Below are 21,771 nucleotides of genomic sequence, written 5' to 3' on the forward strand. Positions count from 1 at the left end.
CCCCCACCCATCTCCCCTCTGGTAGCCATCAGTTTGCTGTCTATAATTAAGAGTCTGATTCTTGGTTTGTCTCTCTCTCCCTGTCTTTTTTTCCTTTGCCCATTTGTTTCTAAAACTCCATAAATGAGTGAATCATATGGTATTTGTCTTTCTCTGAGTGACTCTTTTCACTTACCATTATAGTCTCCAGCCCCATCCATGTTGTTCCAAATGGGAAGAATTCTTTTTTTTTATGGTTTAATAATATTCCATTGTGTGTGTGTGTGTGTGTGTGTGTGTGTGTGTGTGTGTGTGTGTGTGTATACACCCCACATCTTCTTTATCTATTCCTCTATCAGCGAACACTTGGGCTGCTCTCATTATTTGGATATTATAAATAATGCGGTAATAAGCACAGAGATGCCTTATCCCTTTAACTTGGTGTTTTTTTGCATTTTGGGGGGAAATACCTACTTAGGCATTTTAATATTCCTATTATGTATCAGGCAACAAATTAAGTGTTTTATAAATATTATCTTCTGTGTGTGTGTGTGTGTGTGTGTGTGTGGTGAGATACTTAAGATCTGTCAGGATATTTCAAGTGTAAAATATGGTGTTATTTACTTACAGTCACCATTCTATACATTAGATCCTCAGAACTTATTCATCTTATAAGTGAAATTTGGTATCCTTTGATTTACATCTTCCTATTTTCCCCTCCCCCAGACACCAGCAACCACCATTTTACTCTCTGTTTATATGAAATTGGCTTTTTAAAAAAAATTTTTTTTAACGTTTATTTATTTTTGAGACAGAGAGAGACAGAGCATGAATGGGGGAGGGTGAGAGAGAGAGGGAGACACAGAATCTGAGACAGGCTCCAGGCTCTGAGCAGTCAGCACAGAGCCCGACGTGGGGCTCGAACTCACGGACAGTGAGATCGTGACCTGAGCTGAAGTTGGATGCTTAACCAACTGAGCCACCCAGGCGCCCCAAAATTGGCTTTTTTAAAAAGATTCCACATATAAGTGATACCATACAATATATATCTTGCTCTGTGAGGTTTGTTTCACTTAACATAATGCCCTCCAGATTCATCTGCACTGTTGTAAATGGCAGGATTTCTTTCTTTTTCGTGGCTGAATAATATTCCATTGTATAAACACCACATTCATCCATTGCCAGACATGCAGGTTGTTTCCACATTCTGGCTATTGTGAATAATGTTGCAATGAATGTGGGAGTGCAGATACTTCTCTTTCAGATCCTGCTTTCATATCCTTCAGATATATACCCAGGAGTGGGATTGCTGGATGATATGGCAGTTCTATTTTTTTAATTTTCTGAGGAACCGCCATACTGTTTTCTAGAGGGGCTGCACCAATTTACATTCCTACCAATACTGTGCAAGGGTTCCCTTTTCTCCACATCCTCCCCAAAATTTGTTAGCTCTTGTCTTTTTAATAATAGTCATCCTAACAAGTATGAGGTGATATCTCTTCATGGTTTTGATTTTCATTTCCCTGATGACTAGGGATGTACCGATTGGCCATTTGTATATTTTCTTTGGAAAAATGTCTATTCAGGTCCTCTACCTGATATCTCACCTAACTGTCACAACCACTGTGTGAGGGAGGAATTATCATTCACATATTATAGATAAGGCCACGGGAAGCAACTTATCCCTTAACCACAAGGAAGTAACTAAAAGAGCTCAGATTCAAAACTAAATCTTCCTGACATCAAAACTCATGTTCTTTACCATTATATCTGCACCTGCAGAAAAAAAAAAAGGGCAACTCTCTTGAACAATTCACTTGTTTTGTGTTTAACACCTGAGACACCCTAGAGATATTAACTAAGTTGAAATGCAGTTTATTTTCCAAACCAACGTATTTTCCTACATAATAGTCACCCGTTGTTCAAAATGTACAATAGAGTGAAGTATGACCTTGAATTAGCTTTTCCCCCATCTTTAGTATTATAAATAGAAATTAATAAGCAAATAAATTATTGTCGTGATACTTGTTTTATCTGCATCAGTCAGGATCCCATCAAGAAATAAATGGTACACTTCAGGAGAGTTTAATAAAGTGATGACTGTTTATCAAGGTGTGGGCAGTATTTAGGAAAAACAACCAGGAAAAATGCATACCCTATGGCAAGCAAGAGTGGGGAGCCATTACTACCCAAAGCCTGCGGCAGGGGAGGACCAAGGGAAGGAAGCACTTACTGGAACCAGAGGGCTGCTATAAGGAAAAGGTGATTGATGAAAGCTGTAGACTTTTGTAGAGGGACACAGTGACCTTAGAGTGACTCAGCAGGGACAGAGCCACCTCACTGACCAACTGCCCTCCAAAGTGAGGGTAAGGTTGTCCACTGAGACTGTCCACACAGTGCAGGCTCCTGGATACCTAGCAAGATGGAAAAGTAGAGAAGAGGGACACATACAAGATACCATGCATATTATATTATCTATTAGTCTTATTTGAAAAAAGACTAAGGACAGCAAAGCATGAGGTTAATGTTAACAGGAATAAGGCTGCAGACTCCTTTTTACATCACAGAGAGTCACCATGGCCAGTTAGATCCTCAAGGGAGATGAAATGCTCAGCCTCAGGCCCAAGAAGGCATGGGTCTCTTTCCCATCACTAGTTCAAGAACAGTAAGTGAATATTAGACTTCACTATGGGATTTCTTTCATGCCATGGTGTAGGACATGCCAACTATATCATGAAACTAACCTGAAGCAAACAGGCAATTAGTTTCCAAGAACATTGGCTTGACTGAAAAGGTTGCAAGGTTAATGGCCCAAGCACTGGCAGTTAGAGTCACAGTACTGAGCACAAGGATCTTGTGTGGTCTTAATTCTAGGGCCACTTCTAAAGAGCTACCAAATTTAGCCTTTGGGGCAAATCTCTGGATCACTGTTTATCAAGTGCCTACTGTGTCCCAGATACCAGTGCACCAATCACCCAGCTTCTTTCTGTTCCTGGGCACACCATCCCCTTTTCTTTTTTTAAAATGTTTATTTATTTTGAGACAGAGAAAGAGAGCCTACATGAACACACGAACTGGAGAGGGGCAGAGAGAGAGAGAGAGAGAGAGAAAGAGAGATTCCCAAGCAGGCTTCGCACTGTCAGCGCAGAGCCCAATTTGGGCTCAATCCCGTGAACTGCGAGATCATGAAATGAGCCAAAATCAAGAGCCCGAGGCTCAAAGAACTGAGCCACTCAGGCGTCCCTCCCTTTTCTTTAGATATGACTCCACGCATGCTATTCCCTTCCCTCGTCTTGTCTATCAATTCCTACCCATACTTCAAATCTCACCTTGGGGATCACATCCTTTGGGAAGCCTTTCCAGTTTGTATCCTGGAGGCCGAGGGGCTCCCTCCCTGAGACCCCCGCGGGTCTTGATTCACCCTGCCACTAGTGGGAATCAGAATATAGTGAAATGAATCTGTTTACATGTCTGCCTCCTCAGCCTTGGTGGGAGCTAGTGCCTAGCCTGAAAGAGGGTGGTTTTCATTGAATTTAGTACCTAAGTGTCTTTGAAAGGCACAGTTAGGTGCTGTGGGGCTGCGTGTGGGAGTGACGGTGACGTGGGAGGAAAGAGGTAGATAAATAAAGAGTAAAGTACCTGATCCCTGCCCTCAAAAGAGGCGTAATCAGAAAAGGCGTAATCAGAAAATTACAGGATGTCCAGTTAAATCAGAATTTCAGATAAGCAATAAACAATTCTTCATGTAACGTTTTAAATATATCTCATACAAATAGATTCAAATATTGCATGGTACATACATGAACTAAAAAAGCATTTATTTGAAATTCAAATTTAACTGGGCATCTTGCATGTTAACTTGTTAAATCTGGAAACCCTATTCAAAGGATTCATACTCCAGCTGCTGAAATAAGATGTGACCGCATGGGCCCTTAGCACTGCCAGGTTTAGCAGAGAACACAAGAGTGCTGCAATCTAGGTGCCTGGGTGGCTCAGTGGGTTAAGTGATCTTGATTTCGGCTCAGGTCATGATCTCATGGTTGGTGAGTTTGAGCCCTGTGAGGGGCTCTGTACTAACAGTGCAGAGCCTGCCAGGGATTCTCTCTCTCTCCCTTTCTCTATTCCTCTCTCTTTCTCTCACAAAATAAATAAACTTGGAAAAAAAAAAAAAAGGCCATTTCAATTAAAAAAAAAAAAAAAAAGAGTGGTGTGATCTGGGAGCGCTAGTGGAGGCCTGGTGGCCGCCTCCCCTGCTTCAGTACAGAGGCTTCCCGCCAGCAGCCCTGGCTTCTCCCAGGCTGCCCAGCTTGCAGAAGAAGCATGGTGTGCTTCAAGCACCCTGCATTGAACGTAAACCCCTGGGCTTAAGTCACAGGCAGACCACTCACTGGGTGCATAGCTTTCAGAAAGTCACTGAACTTTTCTAAGTGTCGTTTTCCTTTCCCATAACTGAAAACCTCAGAATTGATTTTTAAAAGGGGAGTGGGGTCCTTTGATATACTTAGGGATTCATACAGGCCCTAGTCTGAGAAAAATTAGAATCTTCCTGTAGCTTCTCCACTGCCCCACCCTTTTCTGCCTCCCATTGCTGACAGACGGGGGCCCCAGGCATGAGCCAAAAAACTAACACTTATTTCATGGCTCATCCCTCAGAATCTTCTATATCAGGGGTCAGTAAGCTTTTTCTATAAAAGGCACTATGGTGAATATTTTAGGCTTTGCAGGCCATCTAATTTACAAATTATAAACTATTTTAGGCTTTTCAAGTTTCTGTTGCAACCACTCAACTCTTCCATTGTAGCATGAAAGCAGCCAAAGACAATATGTAAACAAACAAGTGTGGCTGTGTTCCAGTACAACTGTATTTATGGACACGAAACTGATTTCATATAATTTTTGTGTGTTGTGAAATATCCTTCTTCTTTTGATTTTTAAAACTCTAATAAAATTCTTACCTTGAGGACCGTAAAAAAACTGACAGCAGGCCAGATTTGGCCCTTGGCTATGGTTTGCCCTACCCGTGTTCTATACAACCAAATTGTTAATCTCTGATAAAGTCCTCACCCTGGAAGGCTGGTCTGTCTCCTACTATTTGTGCCCAAGAGCAGAGCTAGGAAAAGGGCTGGTGCTAAGTTCTTACACAGCCCTGGCCTCTGCCGTTAACTTGCAGTGTGAATCCAGGGAAATTATATCACTACTTCCTGTCTCATCCTTCATCTGTTGAAAAAAGGACCTAGGGTGAAGGGGCATTATATTTAGCAAGCTGCTAAACAAAGTGATTGGGAAATACAAATGAGGTCAAAAAGGACAGACACTTAGCAGGGATGGTCCAAGTGTTGAGTAATATTGAAAATCATATGGCAAGAGAAATAGAGAAATTAAATTGTTTTCCTTGTAAATTTTCCACGATGATTTTTTTACTTCATGGAAAGCAGAGTAATTTGTGAGGTCATTTTTCCTTCACACACAATTCACTTTCATGAAGTTTATTTAAAAAAAAAAAAAAAAAGGGAGGGGGAATTTCTCTGAGAAACAGAGAAGTCCCAATGCCTGGCTGAGCCCAGAGGGAAGTTTTCTCAGGAAGGCCATTTCTGTCCCTCCCCTCCCCCTTTCTTCCTATACTTCTTCCCATCCACATCTGGTATATCCCATTTTTCCTAGTTACAGAGAATCCCCATCTCTATTCCTTTTTCCTGCAAGACTGTGGTGCTAACAAATACCAGGTATATTGCAAAGCCAGAAACCCAAACAAAAACTACCATGCTTAGAGGCATCAGAAAGGTAGAAAAAAATTAACAAAAATCCTTAAAACTTAAAGAGCACAAAGGGTCAGGTAAACAATGATATAAAACCCCAAGTATAGAGAAGGTGCTTGTTTCAATAACCTGGGAATTTTTTGCTAGTGAGACATGGCAATCACCTTTAAATGACAAATCCTACGGAGTTTAGAAAAAAGGGCCTTGCAGGTGACATGAGGGGAAAAGATCAGGTTTTGATAAAAGTAGAAAGCATCCACCAGAATGGAATGATAATTAGAGATAATTATAGTCAAGTACGAGGGTGCCAGAATATGGTGTCTACCCAGCAAGTTACAGTAGGGTCGAACCTCCTTTTTAATCACTTTGAACTTGCCATTTTTATTTCTTGGCTGATGAATTGTTCACAGACAATCTTGGTGTATTTACAGAGTATTAAGTTCAACCAAGGTCAAAGACAGAGATACATTCTCCTTAGAGCCTCATCCCCTCTCAGATGTTTAAGTAAATGGCTTAAGAGAAGCGACCTGGAACACAAAAGGGAACACGAGAATTCAGGGTCTGTTCTTGCCCCTTTTGAGCCAAGTGAGTGAGCACCTAAACTTCCTTGAGCCTCGGTCCCTTCATCCACAGAACGGGGCTAATGCTTTGTTCTACTTACCACAGAGCCCTGTTGTGAAGCTCGGACAACACGATGCATAGAAAGGGCTTTGCAAATAATAAAAATAGAAGTGCTATTTATGATTATTATTGTGACTGAAGAAGGAGCCGTTGTTGAAATCAACGGCTAAGTTACTGAAGCGCCACTTTGGTTACTTGAACAGATGACTTACAAGGGTTAATAAGCACATGTCTTGGTCACCACTTAGGCCTGGTGAGTCAGAGCCCTGGAGCACGAGGCCCAGGTCATGGGCTCCATGAGACCTGCTCATCTGATTTGGACAGCAGAAGCTTCTAAGTTAAAGAAATCTGGGATTGAATCCCATCTTTACCCCTTACTCACCAGGCAAGTCCCTTATTCCATCCAAGCCTCAGTTTCCCTATCCCTAAAACTGGTACATTAATACTGCCTTGCAGGGTTGTTGTAGGTTCAGAGAGAACATACACAATCTCTAATACCTAGTAGGACATACTCTCTGTTCACCTAGGAACAAGTATTCGAAAGTGAAGAGGCAATCTCTTTAACCCTTACCAGCTATTTTGTAAATGCATGTGTGGAGATTGCTTATGTAGACAATCCTCTCAGATCTATCCCTGTTTTCTGAAAAAATTTTTTAAAAACTATGGTTCACTAATGATGGGATTTGCATCTCAAAATGACAGTACATTATAAACCAACTTCTTTCAGTTACTTTTCTCATTATAATATGTTCCCTGAGATATACCACAAAATTTTTTGGTAATTTGACCTAAATTGGCCATAAGGCTGCCCTGTGCTCAAAACTGCAGATCCTCACCACCCCCAGACCTGCCCCTTTGCCACATTTCTATCTCACTTGCCCCTACATTCAACACAACACCCCAGCCAACTGGACATCTCGACTATTTCCCAAAGCCACCCTCTGCCTGGAAAGCCTGTTACTATCTTACATCAGGCATCCTGGAAACCGACAGTGAGAAGCTGAGATCTGCATGCAGGGCTTACTGGGGAGCTCTCAGGAAGCCCCTTGAGGGAGCGAGGGGTGCAGGACTGGGCAAAGGGGGAAGGTGAACCATGATGCGTCCACAACTCAGGCCTCAGTGGATCCCATCTGAAGCTCTGGAGCTGGGGTGGCCCTTCAGGATGTCAGAAATTATGTCAAGGTGCTGTGCCCTCCACCCCCCCTTTGACCAGGCACCAGAGGTGGGCCTCCTCCCAGGAAGGAGGTATAACCTTTGGCAAAAGGCAGTTCTGAGAGGGATTCAGCTGAGATCCATCAGCAGCCAGCTCTCCTTGCAGCTGGGTGATGTGTGTCTGTCTCCTCCTGAAGGGGCATCTGGGCAGCACCTCACCACATCCACTACTGCAATTTCCAAACCACTGCCCAGCCCTTGAGGCCCATATGCACCACTGCCTCACCATGCAGCCCACTCTGCCCCTGTACTGCCTCCCTCTTCGAACCTGAGATGTGGCCACCAAACCAGGAGCCTCTTGCATTGCCACTGAGTTCAGAGTGCACAAAGCTCACAACATAAACTTGGCACTACTTCTCAAAATTCCAGTGAATGTAGAGAATGAGAAAGCTATACCCCTTAAGCACAGTGCAGTGATACATGTTCTTACAGTTACAATTTCCAAGACCTCAGCATATTTTAGCATACTTAATACTTCTTAGTCTGGTTCCTCATTTTGTTTATAGGAAAGAAAATTTCATTGGTAATGATACAATCCTATTCTTACACAACATCCATTGGGGTTTTCATTTCCTTTATTTGCTGAATATTTTTTCTTTATAAAGTATTCTTTTGAAAATATAACAAGAAGTACTATATACTGAAAGGAAAAAGACTAGACAAGCAGGGTCAAATTAGTAAGAAATCTCCCAACTTATACAAAATTACACAAAAGTATCAGCCATAAAGAAAATATGGTTGTAAAGAGAAACCAAGGTGCCATAAGTGTATCTATCCAGCTCCCTTAAGAAGTGAAGAAATGGGCTCCTGGCTGGTTCAGTGGGTAGAGCATGCGAGTTTTTTTTTTTTTTTTTTTAGTGTTTATTTTTGACACAGAGACAGAGCATGAATGGGGGAGGGGCAGAGAGAAAGGGAGACACAGAATCTGAAGCAGGCTCCAGGTTCCCAGCTGTCAGCACAGAGCCCGACGTGGGGCTTGAGCTCACAAACCGCAAGACCATGACCCAAAGGAAGTCGGAGGCTTAACCGACTGGGACACCCAGGCGCCCAAGAGCGTGGGACTCTTGATCTCAGGGTTGTAAATCTGAGCCCCATGTTGGGCCTAGAGATTATTTTAAAAACAAATGAAGGAGCGCCTGGGTGGCTCAGTCGGTTAAGCGTCCGACTTCAGCTCAGGTCACGATCTCGCAGTCCCTGAGTTCGAGCCCCGTGTCGGGCTCTTGGCTGATGGCTCAGAGCCTGGAGCCTGCTTCTGATTCTGTGTCTCCCTCTCTCTCTCTGACCCTTCCCTGTTCATGCTCTGTATCTCTCTGTCTCAAAAATAAATAAATGTTAAAAAAAATTTAAAAAAAAAAAGAAATGAAGATTAATGTCATATTAGTGTCATGATTTCACATATTGGAATACTTTATTGGATCAAAAACATGAAAATGGTTGCTTTGCAATAAATAGGTAACATGAATGAAATAATCAATTAAAATGAATTAATGAAGCCAAATTCTTCTATCAAATGAAAGAGATATACGTGTGAAAGACATATACATGTTTATGTTTATACCTGTTTATAAAAAAGTATAAATTATGTGCTTATATATTTTTATATGAGTGTATATACAAATGTATATATGTGACCACATGCATGTGTTAGGGGAATATACACACATATATACGCTTCCCTAACAAATTATTATACAGGTGTTGTTTTTTGGAAAACTACCCCTGCACTCTGACAGACCATTGCAAACTGAAGGGTTAACATGTATCCAGCTCTGAGTCAACAGTATGGCCCTCTACATATGATCCCTGCATGCTTCCAGATCTACGACAAAACACCCTACACGGCACCAACCTTAGGTCCAGGCAAGTGGCCCAATCCCATCAGAGCACCTGTGCAAATGTTTCTAAGATTTGCCTCAGATGCCTGGGATCTCCCAGGGCTGGCTAGCAGTGCCATCCAGGTCTGGCAGCCCCATCCCAGACCAGTGCCTGCAGGGGTGCTAGCCTCCACTTCTTTTCAGGGCACTCTCCAACCCTCTGTCCCAGGGTGGCTTCAATCAGATGCCCCAAGGAACCCCTGACCTCACACCTTTCGGTTTTCTGGGGCCTGTGGTCCAGATGTGTTCCAGGAGGTTAGCCTGGCAAACAGGTCCCCTCCCCCTCAATAGCCAGCATGCAGTTTCCTTGCATACGACTGGGCTGCCAGCGTGGGTGCTGGCATATTGACTTTGGGTGACTCACTCACATCGGACATAGGATTATTCAGGGCAATGGGTGAAGTAACCACTTTTGGACTTGAGCCTGGCATTTGTGGGCTTGTCAGTGTTCCCACTGCAGTGCTGCCTCCAATCTACAAAACCCCAGGGTAGCGGGGTGGCAGCGGGGGTCCTTCAACATCAGGACGCCCCACCCTCATTGCTGGCCTAAGGGTAGCCACCGTCCCCTGACACACTCCTCGCCACATGTAAGTCTACAGGAATGCCTGAGTCCCTCATCTCCTCCAAGGTTTTTGGAGACTGTTAACTGTATCACATACCCTTGTAACACATGTCCCCTTGTCTCTGATCAATGTGCTAACATTGCATTTTCTCATGTTGGCTTTTTTGTAGGTATGGAACCACTCTTCTGCTGGGCCCACAGGACCCTCTCCCACTGTCAACACTGAAGGAGATCACTAGTCTGCAGCACCTGAGAGAAGACATACTTGAAGATGTGTTATTCTACATTTACAGTACGTAATTGCAAGCAGTCAATTTAACATGACCAAAAAAATAAATGACTGTTCCCACTTTTCTGCATTGTCCGGGTAAAACTCACCCTTGCGGTCATCGGCAAAGAAGCTTGGTTAATGACGCTTATGAGTCACTGGAGGCCCATATTCACGGGCAGCGCAAAGAGGATGAGGTGTCATGAGTACCGACCTGACCAGCACTGAACAGAGGACGGTGGGAGAGCTGAAGAGGTAAAATCAGTCCATACTGCTTTAATACCAACAGGCTCCAAAGAGTGTGGGGACTAATAATGTATTTCTTACCTTTTTCCCACAGTGGGAGATATGAAGTTAGCCAGGAATGGTGCATCTGACAAAAAGGGGAAGAGAGAGAAGGTCCCTGGACCTAAACAGGAAGAGCTAGTGCCCAGAGAGCATGAGGACCTTCACAGGTGCTGACTGGACACATAACAAACACAGAAGTAACACTTGTCCATCCATTATTCTAAATCTTCACTGATAAATGATTATACCTCACAGGGGTCCATTGACTTTATGTTTTTTAATCAAAGTGTTTCTATAAACAGGGCCCTGCAAAAAAAATATATTTCTAGAGCCCCGTACAACATAGAGGTGGCCCTGATCCTATGAGTTTTTTTTTTTAAATCACCCTGAAACCTAGAGATACTGAATTAACAATACCTTTCTCAAGCCTTTTTTTTTTTTTTAGCATAGCAAATCCTCTGAAGGCTTTCCAGATTGTGACCAGTATCAGTATGAGAGTCACTTGGTGACACTTTGTAGCAATAATGGAATGCCTTCTAATGGAATTCTGAAAAATAGATGGACTCAAAATCAAAATAAATGAGGGGCGCCTGGGTGGCTCAGTCAGTTAAGCGTCCGACTTCAGCCAGGTCACGATCTCGCGGTCCGTGAATTCGAGCCCTGCGTCAGGCTCTGGGCTGATGGCTCAGAGCCTGGAGCCTGTTTCCAATTCTGTGTCTCCCTCTCTCTCTGCCCCTCCCCCGTTCATGCTCTGTCTCTCTCTGTCCCCCCCCAAAAAAATAAATAAACGTTGAAAAAAAAATCAAAATAAATGTTGAGACCAATAATACCATTTCCCTTGACCCTTGTCAGTAATATTCCCGCATGCTCTTCATTCTTACCACTCTTACCTATGTTTGTTATCCACTATTTTAAGTGAAAATTCTATGATGGTTTTAAGTTTCAAATATACATAATTAATATTTGAAGACAACCTAGTATTGCACTGGCTCAGGATGCTCACTACATTGGACTCAGCTGCTTCATTTTCTTTTCTTCCTCTTACTTTGAAGAAGTTTAAAACCTAAACAGACCAATAAAAATGTTTCCTGATTTTCATAACCTCTGAGAAAAGACTCCCTCACTCTGTCTGGTCACCCATTCCAATGCCTAACAATGTCCACACTGCTCCCATATGAGGAACTCATCCTTGATCTGATGAACATATCTCTCAACCAGGGTCCTAACCAGAGACATCCAATGGCCCCATCCTAGTCTACCCAGGCAAATACAACATTTTTTAAGGGGCAAGTAACTTTTCTACAAATACCATGCCTTAAATCCCTTTGAATTTACCTGCTACTTTCAAACATAGACTCAAAACATTTATTTCTTTTAAAATTTCATTCTTAGACATGCTGATAAATCTCTTCCCTCCAAGAACATTTAAGCCCCTTTGATTAACTCTGTGGTAAGCTATGAACATCAGCCCATTTCCTTTCTGGTATTTCTGTTTTGGTTTGGTTTTTTACTCTTCCTCTAGTTGATTTTTTTTCCTATTTGATATCGAGCTCTCCTGGTTTTAGCCCATGTGAAAGAAACATATCCTTTAACCTCATATCTGTTGTGGGGTTTGCTTGACAAATTCTTCTCAATGCCCACATGGTAGAAAAATAAAGTTCCACTATGCCAGCTTGGAAGTCCAACTCCACTGTGGTAACACACTACCACTGAGCCCTCTTTCCCACTCCTTAAAACTGCAGAAGAACATGTTTCCCCTTTGACCTCCCCAACCTAATGCCCAATGGCTTTAGAGGCTTTGACATCTAGAGATGAGAAGCAAAAACTAGAATACAGTGATTCACATTTGTAGCAGTATTGAAATTTACATGTTAAAAATGGAGCTTTTTATTCACTGTAAATGAACTTAAATTTGTTCACAAACTGATAGTGGAAAACTTAAGTTTGACAATCAAGGTGAGCTTAGTCATGGGTTCATTCTGGTCTCCTTAGGACAGGATCATCATCATTTCAGGATGTTTCCATCCCTTTCTTTTATTGTATCCCTATGGGGTGATCCACGTCAGGGGAAGGGGCTTTTGAAACTTCCTGATATTAGGCCAAGGTCATCAGTAGGTGTGATATTCAAAATATTTAACAAGCAATAGGGTACAGGCACCAACCAATCACCAGAATAGGCACCAAGTGACACAAGTGATAGGGCCTTGCTGGTGAGTACCAGATGATGTCAACCCTGTCCATCAGCATCCATCCAACACTGATTTCTAGTGGAACTTGTTCTATGACCTTGTGACCTACCACTATGGCATCCATGGTTGAAAAACCTGCATCCTACTGCTCTGTTCTCAGGTTGATGGGTCTTTGAAGGTCACACAGATGACTCCAGAGACTTTGGGTTATTTGACATCTAGACATGAGAAAGGAAAACCAGACTGCAATGACTCACTTGTAGCCATTACGAATTTTGTGTGTTAAAAAATGGTAAATGTAAATGGCCACACTCATCTCAGGGGAATGGGGATTTTTGAATCTGGCATCTCTAGGGGCTGCAGGCTTTTTAGGGTGCTACTTAAGACTTTCTCTGCCTAGACCTTCCTGTCACCTTTTATACTTTGCTACTGCAAAACCATGCTGGAATGGACTTACCTACAAGAATTGCTTTCTTTCTCTTGACCTTCATCAGGAATCAAGGTACAGAGCCCCAAATCTATCCTATCCTATCCTATCCTATCCTATCCTATCCTATCCTATCCCATCCTATCCTCAGGTTCCCCAAAGGCTCTGTAGGAGGGAAGCAGAGCACTAAAAACTTGCTTCAGCTCCTCATTAGCCTCTAACTTCTGTTTTTCCCCCTGGGTACCTGCTGCTCAAACCTGATCTCTTTTGGGCAGCAAAATACTCATGTGGTTTGGTATAAACTCTGGGCATTGAAACTTCCAAAATCTTAAGCTTTCCAGCTCAGGCTTTTATACTAAAAGTCTCAGCTTTCAAAAAGTATTCTTTCTTTGAGAACTTTAAAAAATAAGTTCAGAAACTCAATTGACTTTTTGGGATCAGCTATTTTAGCCTTCTCCTAAAGTAATAAACTCCACTGAAACAATGGGTGGAAGGCTGCAAAGAAGGAAATTGTGAAAAAAAAGAAAACATATACACACACCTGTCATTATCTCCAAACTGTATATTTTGCATACATTTTGGGAGAGGTTCTTTCGGTATCCAAGACAGAAACCCAGAGGCCCATAAAATAATTTATGTGGATAAAAAACAATCAATCCTTTACGGTTTGTTGTAATTAAGATGTGCATACCAATAGTTACTCAATAAGATGTGATGAAGATATTTAAAATGTAAAACATCTTCATTATGGAAATTCTACTCCATTTAATACACTACGTGTTCAATAACCTCAACTCAAGAAAAATTCAAGATGGTACTCTTTTTGTCCCTCTGCTTTCTTTCCCCAAAGAAAATATTTCAAGAGACCACACTCCTCACATTTGTATCATCATATTCTAAAAGCCCTCCATATATATATATATATATATATATATATATATATATATATATATATATGTAATAAATATTCTGTCCCTGAGGGAAAATTGAAAACAATGTTCAATTTCCTAGTTAACACAGGCATTAGCATGGGTCTTCCTTAAAGTCAGGTAGATACAACATATCATCCTGGCAGTAAAAGTGGAATCTCCAAAGAGGAGAAGGAGGAGGAAAGCAAAGGGTACTTATTTTTGTAAAGTAGCTCACAGGGTACAATAAACTCTTCCTTTGATCTTGTTTGACCCTGAAAACAACCTATGCAGTAGGTGAGGCCGATAATATTATCATTCCTATTTTAAAGTTAATGAAACTGATGCTCTGGAAGATTATGTCTTGTGCAAGGTCACATAGCTAACAAGTGATGAGCTAGGACAAATACAAATCTAGGTATTCTGATTTTGAAAATATATAAAAGGTATACCTTCCCCTATACAAGCTGACACGAGAAGAAATGTCACATGAAGTGAGAAAACTGGAGAGGGAAGAGTGATCTTAACTGACTATAATTAAAATATCTAGAAATTCTCCCTAGGGGTGAATGTTTTAACTCAGGCTGATGTCCACAGTTAGCATGATCCATGGCTTTTGGGATTAAATGCCCCACTCCCAAATTGCAAATGTCATTCAGGAAATCCTAAATCAGCTTCTTTTATTGAAATGGGTCCAGTCATGTCCCAGAGAGCTCTCTCTCATTGCAACACAGTCTCACAGTTACACTGAATTTTGTGACCACTCACAGGAGGCAAGACCATGTAACAAGGTACTTCATATAAAGATAGACACTGTCTATTGGCACACAAAGGTTTTGAAGCAGTCACATTACCTAAAATAAGACCCTTTGAATTTTGTAATTACTCAAATGGATTGAAAGGGAAGGTGGGTTAGAAGTTGGGTGGAATTAATCTGGAAATCCTGGGGGAGATGTGTCATTTGGGGTATTACAGGATAGTGGTGAAGCTGCATGAGTGCATGGACTTTGTCTTCTGTGTTCACTGTCACCCCACGTGCCTATACTACTACTCAGCACACTTTTAAGGGCTCAACTAGACTTGGATGGATGGATGGATGGATGGATGGATGGATGGATGGAAGGAAGGAAGGAAGGAAGGAGATGGACAGGGGAAGAAAAGGGGGGATCTAGAGAGGGGAAAAGGGAGCGGAGGAAGGAAAGAAGAGAAAGGAAGTGGTGGGAAGGGAAAGGAAAAAATAGGGCAGGGGAGGTAAAAAAAGGAAGGGGAGGAAGGCCTATGCCTCAGGTTAATCACAAATCAGTACGTATCTATTTCCTCACCTATAAAATGAGGGGAAGAAAAAACATAGCCCTTCCCTCTGAAAGTTGTTGTGAGGATTAAAAGAGCTAATACACATAAATCACTTATAAGAGGGCCTAATACTCAGTTACTGGTACTTAGTTACTACAACGAATATTTGATCTTCATTAGTTCCTTCAAGTAATTAGCCAAGGTAGCCAACAAAAGGGGATATTGTTACTGACTGGCACAGAGAGAAGGGAGCTAAATTAGAAGAATAATTCATGGGAAATTGGTCAGAAGGCCTGAAATCTCTATTATAAAAATTCTCGATTTCATGGGAGAGTCCAGAAGATCTGGGATCAGGCTCTCAGGCAGGAATGAGAAGACTGTGTGGTGTGGTATGGCAGGGCCTCATCTCAAGCCTCAGTTGGGTAAATGCAATCAATAACATCCTGTCAGTAACTTTTGTGGTCTCCTGTAAATACAAGGTACCTGAATAAAAGATAAAAACTGTCATTTCCTCTCTCAAGTGTAGCTTGATGATTTATCTATTCCTTTGAAAGAACCAAACCAAACCAAGCAATTGCTTAAACTTTCCTGGTTATACATGCCCATTGTGAAATATGAGGGGAAAAGTGGTGCAAGATGGTATGATATTCTTAGGACATTTGCCAGGAGGAACACTAGAAAGAATGAGGACTAATTAACTCAATCCAATGGGCAGGTCATTATAATTACTCCTAAGACAGCCTACAAGGGAAAAAGTGTCATGGGCTGTTTAATCAACCCTGAACTGCGGGGGTGACTAGTTATAATTTAGGTGTTTTCCAATTAGCTAATACAAAACAGTAATAAATGGCCAGCTGCATTCTCAACAGATGCTTCCACATACTTAAAGAGAGTAGAGTTCTTTTCAAACTTCAAACTTGGCTTGGGATGCTTAAGAAGAATTTTATTTTTCAAAATTATTATTATCAATCCCACGATCTTCAAAGAAACTCAGGCTCACAAAAGCAATATGAAAAATCAATGAGGTGGAAAGTGAGTATTGTTTTAGTATATAGGCAAGCTTTTGTGAATAATGAATCCTTTAAATGGGGACAAGGTTCAGGTTCAGGCATAAAAGACCAATTCACTACTGGTCTCCCACCATTTGCAATATGCTCTCACTCTGATGGGTGGGGAGCATCATATTCAACACTGTCTACATTAAAATCTACATAAGACATGTGACCGAGAACTTGGTGTTTCAGATGACCCCATGGAGAAACATGAAAACACTCTGGGCAGGCAACATAGAAGCGGCGAGGGCTTCCCAACTCAGGCTCAGACCAAAGGTTCCTCTTACCTCTGTCAGCAAGGTGAAAACAAAGTTTGACACTGTCTAGCCCAGACCTTCAGAACCAAGTCCTTCAGACACACACATAATAATCTTACTGTGATCAAATATAAGGGTGGGATAAATACTGTTTTTCCTATGCCTCATCCTAATATTTGAAAAATCTATACTCCAGCTCATTTGTATAAACAACACTAAGCATTATTTTCAAAGACATCTTTCTGAAGTCACTGGCTGATTATCTGAGAATAATCTTTTCTTGTTTATCATTTGGGTAAATATTCAATAAAAATTAAAGTAAAATTATATCCCCTCAAGCCCCAATAACTAATGAGAAAGAAGCATGCAGAAAAGAACTTGACCCTTAAAGTCAGACAAAGCTAGAGTAAGATCTCAACTTATTAGATAGAAATAGAACCTGGAATAAGTTACTTGACCTGGAAGAGACTGGGTTTCCTCAACTATAAATGGAATTAGGAAGGCTCACCTTATAAGGTAGCTGTGAGAAACAGTACATATGCCAAAGAAATAGTAGGGGATCAATAAATACTCCATTATTGTTGTGATCAACACGAAGATTTTGTAGTAATTCAACAAAGACAGGGCATCAGAAGACCTAAGCAAAAAGGCCCAAGACTTAGCAGTCTGATACTAGGTAAATCAGTCAAGTTCAATTTCCTCATCCTTAAATGAAAATAACAGTTGGAATCCTTGTAGAGTATATCATTTTAATGGTGAAAAATAAAAATGTAAAAATGTTTACAAAATTAAGAGCACTACATAAAGTATTATTCATATAACTCATGTAATTCAAATACCTTGTGTGTGCGTGCGTGTGTCTGTTGCTGCTTTCTCTGTCCTGTTGTCCGTTGGATGCCTAAGAGTTCTGTTCTCACGTGGTTGGATTCTGCCAGTGTGGTGGTGGCAGCACCAAACCACCTTTGCTCCCTACCCAGTTGAAATAGGACATTTTTCCAAACTGAGATTTGACAATTCTAGATAGGATGTGACAGGTGCTTTTGAGAAAAAGTCTCCTCCTGGAAATCTCAACCTACTGAGGGCTTAGAACTTGTCCACCGCCACTGTGACTATCTCTGATCCTTTCTAGATGTGTCCTGTCTCCCTAACTATGAAGTACTCTTCTTGAGGCCAGGATCTGTATCTTGATTATCTTTGAACCTTCCCATCATTTCCTATATTCTCTTTACATGCTGTTGATTAATTCTAATCTCAGATAAATCCTTCTTTTTAAGTACTTATTACCTGTCTGAGTTTAGCAAAATGACTGTCCAGCAAAATAACGGAGGACCTTGAGTTTCTTCATCTTATTAATGGGATAACCATACTTCATGATGATGATAATAATACTAATTATAACAACATGCATTGGACATTTTACCATAGCAGAGACATGCAGAGACATTCTACCAAGTGCTTTACAAATAGGACTTCACTTAGTTCTCCCAGTAACCTGATGAGGTAGCTTTCATCATCTCTCATTTACAGAGATGGAAGCCAAGAATGAGGAATAAAATAACTTACTCCAGGAGTAAAGTAGGCTGCCTGAGTTTGTGGGTAGTGGAACCAGGATTCTGACCCGAGGCCATGCCACCTTAATATTTCTAACACTTCTGGTTTTTACTTCTAAACCAAGGTTTCAAAATTTACTTCAAAATGTCAAAGGCCTGTATACAAGCCTATTGCTAATTGTGAGAACTTGGTTTGTGGATTTGTACACACATTTAATTAATCTCTCTCTTTTTATGACCCAAACCCACTTATCATTTGCACTGTCATTTAAAAAAAATTTTTTTTAAATTTTAGAGAGAGAGAGCAGACACACAAGAAGGAAAGAGGGGCAGAGGAAGAGAAAGAATCTCAAGCAGGCTCCACGCTCAGCATAGAGCCCAATGCAGGGCTCGATTACCTGACCCTGGGATCATGACCTGAGCCAAAATCAAGAGTCCTAGGCTCAACCTACTGAGCCACCCAGACACCCCAGCATTGTCATTCAAAGTAATGAAACTGGCCTAATTCATAAATAGTCAGTTTCTCCAGTTTGTGCCAAGGAAGCTTCCTGTTGGTAGGGCTCATTTATCCATTAGGTACAACAGGTACAGTGCCTCCACCCAAAAAAACTTTCAGGGGACCACAAAAATCTTTTACTTTCCTCTAAAGTAAGAAGAAATAAATGAACCTTTAGGCTGAAAGAAATGTTGTGATAGATAACATTAACATGTTGTCTTATACCAATGCAGTCATGAAATTTAATGATTTACTTACTTATTTAATTTTCATGGAAGAAGCAGCCACAATGGCAAAAACATTGAGGGCCCCCTGAAAGTCTGACTATGGCCCTGCCCTGCCTGTTGTCTCTGCAGGATTTTCAGGCACTCTGTGTTATTGATGCAATTTTTCATGTGTCTCTCCCATTGCCCCCAAGGTCACACTACCACAGCTTGTCACTTCGGGCTCTGTGGATGTCAAGTGTGACAGAGTCTGGCTTGTAAAAAGCACGACAGCAGCTCTTTAGCATAAACAGCATACCCTGGGAGACTGGTGCGAGTTGTTAGAAGGTGGTTTCCTTCTCCCTTTCAGCATGATGAGGAAACACTGCTACCAGGGTGTCTGCATCACCCATTGGAGGAGGGTTTTCTGGCCACAAAGTGTCTAGCCACGAGAAAACAGTCTACAGCAAAAGGATATTACAGAGAGGAAACAAAATGTCAGGAAAACCCATCTTAACTGCTCAATGGGAGCACTCAAATCTGGGATTCTAAGAAATGTACCTGTCACAACCAATAATAATAACAGTTCTAGATCGCCTGGCAGCCAAGGCTCTAGAAGGGGAGACTTTCCCCAACTTGAGGCTGTTTTGTGGCCATTCTTCCCCTCTCCCTGTGCCCATCATCTTGAGCTCTTTTTAGCAAGCTCAGATTCCAAATGTCAGCCCAAAATATTTGCAAAGCTTAAGGCGAACCTCGGGTTGAGACAGCACCCTAAGGACAGGATGAGGACCATTTGACCCCAGTTGGGCTGAGGATCCATTGAGACCTGTGGATTTTCACTTTTGTTACACTTGAACTATAATGACCTTTATCCTCAAGTCTGGCTTGTGAGTAATGAATACGAAGCCCTCCTCTCAGCCTCTTAGTTTAAAGAAAGAGGAAGGAAACGGTCCATTGTTTTTCTAACCTTGTAGTTTCCTAGTGTGAGATGGAAAACTGCGGATGGCAAGTGAAAGCAGCAGGCGTCTCTATAGAAGGACATCCGGTGAGGCCCAACCTGCTCCTGAGGGGCACGTGTTGATTGTGGGGCAATGGGGGACAGGGCTAAAAACAAACTGGAGCAAGTTTCCTTAGCAAATATGTCTGAATACTCACGACAACCAACTCTTTACTCTGAAGCCTAGTGTACAGTCTGTCCATTCTGTATCTTAAACCCAGGGAAAGAATACCTCCTTGTATTTATAACAAAGTGGGAACATGCATCAGAGTAGCAATTTTCTCCAGCTCTGAGAGAGATTGTGTTGTACCCAGAAGAGCTAAGAGGGGTGACCAAAAGAGTTGGAGGGTTTTTTTTAATATTGTTCTGTTCATCCACTACTTTGTTCAAAAATAGCTCTCAAGTTTGTTCAGCACAATTTGACCTTCATAATCATGCGGGTGATTATGAAGCCCCATTAGAGTTTTCAAAGCCCTTTGTACATAAGGGGCCTTTAAACATTCTACTATAATAAAAACAAGCTCATAAAAATCCCACACGTTTCACACAGACCATTGATAACCCATCACATGATAATGACCCTGAGTAACTAACAGTCTGTACTACATTCAAACGAGTAGCTCAGAAGTAAAGTTTTTGTATCTTATCATCTCTGGCTAGAGTCGTTTAGATCCTTAGAAGAAAGAAAGAAACACACACACACACACACACACACACACACACACACACACACGTGCCTTGCCCATAGATGAAAAAATTCCATGACTCATCAAAAATAACCCCTGCCTTCTCTGGCTACCACTGTCTCCCAAGTAAGTTTGTCAGATTAGATGAGGTTTGTCAGCACTCACATGACAGGAGTGCTTCAACCCTGGTCCTACCTATCTGGGGGATCCTTGCTCCCTTCCTCTGTCTGGGTCTTAGTGTAGAATCAGTGGAATTCTGTGCATGTCTCTAGCACTTTGAGGTTGGGGAAAGCTGAGCAGGGACGTGCTGCCTACCTCCTCTCAATCAGGGCATTGCCCCTTTTGTGTTATAGGTAGTGTCCTGAATTATCTTTCAGTTGAAAGAAAAAAAGGTTCAACACCATCGTACTAGATGATCTCTAAGGCACCTTTTATTCTGGACACACTGAGAATCTGTGACTACCAGCAGTTTACCTTGCGTCAACTGTCCCTTCAGTCAAGCAACTGCCAAGTTTGGGGGGATTTTTTTAACCCATTAATATCTATTAATGAATTAATAGAGATTATTTTATCCTACTTAGTAGATAGAAAGTTGAGTTCTGAAGAAACAGGATATAGGGCAGGTAAGTCTTGATAGAGACAACTAAAGAGAAAACTGGGGAAAAGATTAGAGAAGACTGAGTGCACAGTAAGGCTTTGCCTGGGGACAGCGGCCTCAGTGGGGCAGCAAAACAGATGGTAGTGGACACCCATGGGGCCCCAGAGAGGGCATTTGGCAATAGCTAGAGCCACAAGACTTTACTGGACAGTGACTTTTACATATGCCATCCTACTCCATCTTTATAAGAAAGTAATAATATCCCCCTTTTCCAGCTGCAGTCAGAATCCTGGCACAAGGGAAGGACAGATGTGCCAGATGGGAGGGGAAAAGAAAGTCAAGTTTACTGGTTCTCTTTCCCATTTTTTTTTTCCAGCCACATACTAAGCTCTGTAGGCAGCCAGCTGCCTAACATGTATCACTTTCTTACTGCCGGCTGGTGCTGAAAGACAGACAGGGGAACAAGTCAGTGTCTTTACCTTCAAGAAGTTTATGGTTGGCAAGACATGTATGTAAATGTGGTAGTATTCGTGCTGGTCACCCAACATCTCTGCT

At 41.7% G+C, this 21,771-nt stretch overlaps 1 long non-coding RNA gene across 2 annotated transcripts in view; it reads right to left on the bottom strand.

The window, feature by feature from the left end:
* The window catches only part of LOC123576568, a 66,979-nt gene extending 47,426 nt beyond the window's left edge, over positions 1-19,553 (bottom strand). The window contains exons 1-5 of one of the 2 annotated variants that reach the window (XR_006701490.1): positions 19,255-19,553; positions 12,885-12,967; positions 11,451-11,623; positions 10,600-10,645; positions 10,383-10,519 (exon numbers count right to left, since the gene is read on the bottom strand). This is a non-coding gene — a long non-coding RNA (uncharacterized LOC123576568). Of the gene's footprint in view, positions 1-2,212; positions 2,394-6,396; positions 8,393-10,382; positions 10,520-10,599; positions 10,646-11,450; positions 11,624-12,884; positions 12,968-19,254 lie in introns of those variants that run through there. The other variant, XR_006701489.1, reaches the window with a different exon arrangement.
* Positions 19,554-21,771: the final 2,218 nt, after the last annotated feature.

This window comes from Leopardus geoffroyi, chromosome D2 (assembly GCF_018350155.1).
Source record: "Leopardus geoffroyi isolate Oge1 chromosome D2, O.geoffroyi_Oge1_pat1.0, whole genome shotgun sequence".
NCBI classification, from domain to species: Eukaryota; Metazoa; Chordata; class Mammalia; order Carnivora; family Felidae; genus Leopardus; species Leopardus geoffroyi.